Below are 6,252 nucleotides of genomic sequence, written 5' to 3'. Positions count from 1 at the left end.
GGGGGGGGCGTTGGCCCCCTCATCTTAACACACATATATCTCTTCCTAAATATATTGGTATGTCATATTTTTAATATAAATATTGTATATATCAATTGGACCACCCTGGCCGAAAATCCTGGCTACGCCACTGCCGACGCCCTTCGACGACAACGCGTTGGCGGTCGCCGCGTTCGGCGTGGTTCGGGCGGGTGTGTTCGTGGTCCTGGCGGCGGGCAATAGTAGGCCGAACACGTCCACGGTGTGCAATGCCGCGCCGTGGATGACCAGAGTGGGCACGGCCACCCTGGACCGCGTCTTGCCATCGACGCTCAAGCTAGGCAACGGGGTTCAGCTCACCGGGCAGTCGCTTTACAACATCAAATCGCAAGGCACGACGGCGATCGGGCTTATCGGAAGCACCTGCGACACCGAAGATATGACGCTCGACCGGGTCATGGGCAAGGTGGTGGTGTGCTCCGTCATGGCCCGAGCGGGAGCATATACCGGCAGGTATGTCTAGCGAGCCGGGGGCGCCGACATGGTCACCATGGAGCCAATCGAGCGATGGGGAGAAGAAGTGATGGCGGAGCCGTTCGACATGCCCGGGCTCAAGCTTAGCTACACGGCCGGGAAGACCTTGGAGCAGTACGTGTCGGCCACACCCTACCTCATCGCGGCCTTCGGCTTCACATGCGACACGATGACCGGGTCCGTGCGAGCCGTGCACCGTTGGTGGCCGGGTTCTCCTCCCGCGGCCCCAGCCGATTCACCCCAGAGATCATCAAGCCGGACCTCATCGCGCCTGGCGTCAACATTCTCGCAGCATGGAACCAGAAGCCGGTTGAGGGAACGGATCAACAGTTCCCCTTCAACATCATATCGGGCACGTCGATGGCGTACCCGCACGTCGCCGGCGTGGCGGCGCTTATCAATAAGCAGCACGGTGATTGGACACCGGCGATGGTCCGCTCGGCGTTGATGACCACTGCGACGATGCTGGACAACAAGAATCTGCCCATCGTGGACAGCGGCAACGACATGGAGGCGACGCCCCTGATGTCCGGTTCAGGGATGGTCCACCCGACGCTCGCCATGGACCCGAGCCTGGTGTATGACGCCGGCGCTCAGGACTACATCGACTTCCTCTGGAGCTTTGTCTACACGACGGCGCAAATCCGGCGTTTCGAGCCCCACTTCCTCAAGTGCACCAGCACGGCGACTCCGAGAGGAGCGGCCAACCTTAACCAGTGGCGTAGCTGGAGGGTGGACAAGGTGGTCCATGGACCACCCTGTACATCGGCCCGGTATTTCAGTATACCTGTAAGAAAAAAATAATCAGGCCACAATGCACATCTAAAGCCTAAGCCCAAAAACTATGGATCCGATAACTAACTCACTCGTTACTTCCTACGTTCTAGGTGTACGCTTTATCCAAGAAATGTTCCCTCGTATGCTTAAAGTAGGTTTTTTGTACCCTAGAGGATGGACTTGATGACTCGGAGTCTCCAACCGGCCACACTGCAACGGCAAACCCTAGCGTTTAGTGTGACAGAAGCCGATGACGCATTGCGCCATGTAGGCATAAGGCGGGAGAGTGCTAGCGAGGCAGATGGTAGTAATGCATGCACAGAGTAGAGCTAAACACCAAGGCAGGAACTCCACCAACTTCACACCTTTCCAATTTAAAAATATGATTTGAATTTTCAATTCAAAGTATGATTTTGTTTCAAGGTTTAACTATGAGCGATTTTTATTGTAGAATTGCTGCAAAAATTAAACTTCCACATACATCTACCTATACTAATTACAGACTCCCTAGAAATTACCACGTTAATTAGATTTTACGGGCCCATATTTCTCTCACGTCGAGAACATGTTGTCCAATACTACCACGTAAAGGCCCAATTTAACTTCCACCTGTGCCCTATGTTCATCTGGACCGGCCCAGTTTAACTCCCACGCCCTTTGTCCATCTAACAACGATACAAACCCTAAAAAAATTCTAAAACAATACAGCCACGTATATGATTGCATCGCCGTTCTACCTTTCGTCGCTTTCAACTTCCAACTCCTGCGACCTGCTGGATCTCGCGGTCACGATGACCAGAGGCAAATCCAGGGAACACCGGCACGCAGCACAGCTTTTGTGCTAGCGCCAACGTCCATGGAGGAAGTGTAGAAGTGCCACACGACATGATTTGCCGGCAACACTGACTGGCCACTACAGCTAGGGCAGCGATCAGGTATGCCGATAAAACAATCATCTTTTTGTCAAAGTATGTGAACTGCAAACCAGAAAATCATCAACCTATATTTCAGTGTTGATTAAGATATGCACGACTGGAAACATAGTAACTAAATCATGTCTTGCCTTAAGAAGTTTTCTGGTTACGTACGTGTATAGTGAAATAGAAAAGCTCTACCATCGTTCTGCCAGTTACGAATGCACGTGTTTGATCAGAATACCCAATCATGGTGAAGGCGTGAAGGTGAGTGCCGGTCAGCTACAGGAGCTCCTTTTGTATGTCGTTGGACACCACCGGCTCGGTCCTCTGTATGTGAATGCTGACGCCATGCATGTAGGTTTGATTTAAACAACTATACACGTGCTAATGTCAAAGCTCGGAGGATGATTATTATTCTGATGCATCTGCTTTATTGTTTTGCTTTTTACCTTATTACTTTTGAATGATGCATCCACGAGTAGCATGGTCAACTTTTTTAAAGCATGGGTTTTATTCGTTTTGCCGTCTATCTCATCTCTTATCCGTGCCTACACTGAAAACCTAGGTTCCATATGGTCAGCGAGAGCACAATACACAAGCACACCAAACTGTCTCTGTCTGTCTGTCATGACGAAAAGATATAAGCCCTAGCCGCCAAGTCATAATCACCTAGCATGGAGTCGTGCTGGCCGCCTTACGCCATTGTGGCATCATCTGATCAGATTGAGGTTAGACTTTAACAAGCATTGCGATACCATCGATCGTACAGCAGGCCGTCAAGCACACAGACGCATCAGACATGGAAAGCGTAGGTAACCCAACTTTAATCCTTTTCGGAGGCTAACTGAGACCACAAGAAGAAACAACAATTTCTGAGCATCAAAAAGTTTGGAAGGAAATTTTAAATGTGTGCCCAGCCATCTGTCACATTCAAAATGAAAAGACCATGTCTATGTACAAAATGGACCTGTTGTACTGAACTGAAAATACACATGGGGTCAGTCAACACCAGAGACCTTCATCATGTTGTATTTTCGTGTCAAGGTGAGGTTCAAAGGAGTCAATGCAAGAAGGCCAAGAATGTATGAACGTGATACTCAACTAATTACTCCACTTTACAACCTTTATATGTTCATCTAATTTCTATTTTTTCTTAACAAAAGGAGGGACATACCATGGAGGTTGATTGTGTAGGTCATTGAGTCATATATCCATATTACGTAGAAACTTTAACTCCCTCACAGAGCAAGAGTCTTTCATTTTCCCCCTCAATTGATTGGTCTTGCAGCCAAATTAATGGACAGGAGAAAAATCCAATGCAAAAGGCTGCAGCAATAGGAGCAACTATGGCATCAGGATCATGAATGTTGAGACAAATTGGATGGGCTCCTGTAGTAGTGCCAGGTCAAGCAATTTCTCGCAGATGCCCTAAGTAAAGATATAGCTAGCAGTTTATCAGCCGGCCAATCTTGCTTTGTTCAACGTTGTGCTTAATCGTTACACTTACAGGTAATTCTCAATCCAGTGTGATCAAAAGTAAAGTTTGTATAATGCATAACACATGTTTTGTACGTTCAATGTGCCAATGCCAGATCTGTACATGAATTATATCTTTTTGTAGCTGACGTGAAGCATATATTATTGTCCTTGCCGATTACTCTGTTGATTACTTGCCGGCTGCAGAACTGCATAGGTACAACTTTCCGCAGGTATGTAGCAAGACTCAATCCTAGAATTCATTGACGGCGGATGCTTTAGTCAACAGCAACATGCACAATGACATGTACACAAGCCGGCTGTGCAAGCAGGTAAGTGGATTAATTGATTCCTGTGTGAAAAAGAGCCTCCACAACCAATGCTTATGACAGCCACCAGGTCACTGTTCACTGTGTGTATTCTATAAAGAGAAAAGTATACTTTTCATCCCTCAATTCTTTGTAAAGTCTAGATTTGGTCCCTTAACTTCAAAACCGGACAACTTGCATCTTTAACTACCGAAACCGGACAAGATTCATCCCTAGTCACGGTTTTTGACCGGTTTTGGTGTTGTCACACCCTGGTTTTGACCGTGCCGACTCAAATCCGCGTACATTTTCTAATTCCGCTTAATGTTTTCAAATTTGGGTACTTTTTCAAATACGTGAACTTTTAAAAAAATTGTGTACTTTTTCCAAATCCGCGTACTTTTTCCAAGTACACATATTTTTTAAATCCGCGTACTTTTTTAAAGTTCATGTGGTTTTTTCAAATTCGTGTAATTTTCTAAAATTGACGTACTTATTCATATTCGCGTACATTTTTTGGATTTGAAAATTTTATGCGAACTTGAAAACGTACGCGAATTTGAATTTCTTTCACGCAAAATAGAAAAAAAATGTGTGGAGTTGAAAAATTATGTCAACTTGAAACAAGTATCTGAATTTCAAACAAAGTTCATGGATTGGAAAAGGAACATGGATTAAAAAAATACACCAACTTTACAAAGTATGCGGATTTGAAACAAGTACGCGAAATTCAAAAACACTTCATAGATTTGAAAAAAAAATACTTGGATTTGATAAAATCACACGAACTTGAAAAAATACACTGATTTGAAAACAGTACACAAATTTCAAAAAGTTCATGGATATGAAAAAATTAGACGAATTTGAGTCAGCACCGGTCAAAACCGGGGTCAGTCAGCACTAAAACCGGTCAAAATCGAGAGCAGGGACGAAGCTTGTCCGGTTTCGTTAGTTGGGGGTGCAAGTTGTCCGGTTTCAAAGTTGAGGGACCAAATTTAGACTTCACCTAAAGTTGAGGGGCGAAAAATATACTTTTCTCTTCTACAAATTCTACCGCATGTTCTATCTTTTTGGTTAGTTTGTTTCCCATGAAGTACAATAGATATGTACTGAGTATTTGTAATTTGGATACATGAAAACATATTTATCTTTTCTAAATATCTCCATTAGATTTACTGTTATGCTCTGTTCAGTTAGCAGAGATTTAGATGATAATTTGTAACAATACCGAGGTCATATTTTGATCCATTATGTGTACTCTTCAGGTTATAAAGGATGCCATTTCAGTGGTTTAGTTCTGACTTCAGCCACATAAATAAAGCAATCTGTACAAGAGGTGTACTTTCTTAATTTTTTATTTATGTGTATTGCGGACAAAGCTGCCAAATAAAAATGGCACACGTACTAGCTTCATTGGTTTACCTTTCTCATGCTGCATTTCCATATTTATAGACCTTTGTGCTTGACGGAGAAACAAAATCCCTATCGAAGCTATTCTACCTAATGCTAAATCTAGCGTGTTCTGCTACACCTGCTAGGAATTTGCTCGCATTATTAAATGATCTACTCTTTATGTATTAGCCAACACTAATCATGTTTTTTGTTTTCATTCAATACAGAAATTTCCCTTTTGGATAACAAAACTGCAGCTATTTTAGCTATGCTCCGGATTAAAATTGTTGCTTTAGCTTCCATTTTATTTCAGCCTTGCGTATATTGAAACATTAATAAGGAGAATTCTTTTGTCAATTGATCCGACCATACGTAGAATAGTTAATGTAACTTACTAATTGATTGTCAGTCCCTATCTACGGTACACTATTTTTTTTAGAAAAAACGGTTACTAATGTTGATGCAGTGCTAATCCTGCTTATATTTTGTTTAGAGATAGCCTTATCAAATTTTGTTTAGGTAGTTTATTTTTTGTGTAAATACCTTTTGTGGATCTTTTACTTGATGATGATAATGAGTCAAAACAGTTCATTTTTTGAGTATATAGCGAGTATAATTACCTAATATATTTTTCCAAATATCAATTAAATATTTTAAAATCATCTGATTGTAATGACTATGGATATACGGATGCTTTGCGTATATTGAAACCAACAGGAAAAGTTGTTATGGCTAGGGTGAACCAATAGATTAAATAAGGTCCAAATAGAGGCCAACATTGAAGTCAACGTCAATTTGTTTTTTGGATTGCTCGGAGTGCCAAACCAGACAGATCCTATATCTCTTCCCGTGGAGGGCACAAACCATGA

The 6,252-nt window shown here is 43.2% G+C and overlaps 1 pseudogene; it reads left to right on the top strand.

Moving 5' to 3' along the window:
• Positions 1-6,252, top strand: part of LOC119332969 — a 9,829-nt pseudogene that overhangs the window by 2,589 nt on the left and 988 nt on the right.

Source organism: Triticum dicoccoides, chromosome 7A (genome assembly GCF_002162155.2).
Source record: "Triticum dicoccoides isolate Atlit2015 ecotype Zavitan chromosome 7A, WEW_v2.0, whole genome shotgun sequence".
In the NCBI taxonomy this organism is placed as follows: domain Eukaryota; kingdom Viridiplantae; phylum Streptophyta; class Magnoliopsida; order Poales; family Poaceae; genus Triticum; species Triticum dicoccoides.
Note: the sequence above shows the minus strand (reverse complement) of the source record. Positions and strands in the feature narration are given on the sequence as shown.